The sequence below is a fragment of the Dendropsophus ebraccatus genome, chromosome 7 (assembly GCF_027789765.1).
Source record: "Dendropsophus ebraccatus isolate aDenEbr1 chromosome 7, aDenEbr1.pat, whole genome shotgun sequence".
Taxonomy (NCBI): domain Eukaryota; kingdom Metazoa; phylum Chordata; class Amphibia; order Anura; family Hylidae; genus Dendropsophus; species Dendropsophus ebraccatus.
The window spans coordinates 112,629,582-112,630,170 of NC_091460.1; the positions used below are offsets into that span (position 1 = coordinate 112,629,582).

At 23.3% G+C, this 589-nt stretch overlaps 1 protein-coding gene across 1 annotated transcript in view; it reads right to left on the reverse strand.

Moving 5' to 3' along the window:
• Window positions 1-497: 497 nt before the first annotated feature.
• The window catches only part of NKX6-1 (NK6 homeobox 1), a 7,119-nt gene continuing 7,027 nt past the window's right edge, over window positions 498-589 (reverse strand). Inside the window, exon 3 of the mRNA XM_069976723.1 lies at window positions 498-589. This exon is cut by the window's right edge and continues 1,074 nt beyond it. The gene's annotated coding sequence lies outside the window, so the exon portion shown is untranslated.

Below are 589 nucleotides of genomic sequence, written 5' to 3' on the forward strand. Positions count from 1 at the left end.
TATCTTTTTTTTTACTTATTTACTTATTTATTTTATGTTACTGTTTGTTATATATATATATATATATATATATATATATATATATATAGTTTTCTTTCCTTTTATGTGTATATATATATATATGTTATATATATAGTTATGTATATAGTTTTTTTATATATGCATATATATATATACATAAATATATATAGAGAGGGAGTTTTCTTTCCTTTTATGTATTTATATATATATAGTTTTTTATATGTGTGTGTGTGTGTGTATATATATATATATATATATATATATATATATATATATTTCCTTAAGTTCAAAGAAGCAAACAATACATATAAATAATAGGTGGTATTGAGATAAATACTGTAATGTAGAGGAGAGTGAGGAGGATTTATTGTGGAGGCCACACAGACGTGGAGGATACCCAGAAGACAAGAAAACTAAAGTGAGACCATAGATACAACTCTACAATAAAACCATGGGTCTGTGTGTCTTTACTGAACATTTATAGACAAACAACAAAGTGCTCAAATTATAATAATAAGATGAAGAAAATGCAAACAAATATACAAACAATTGTTACCAGGTTTATTCG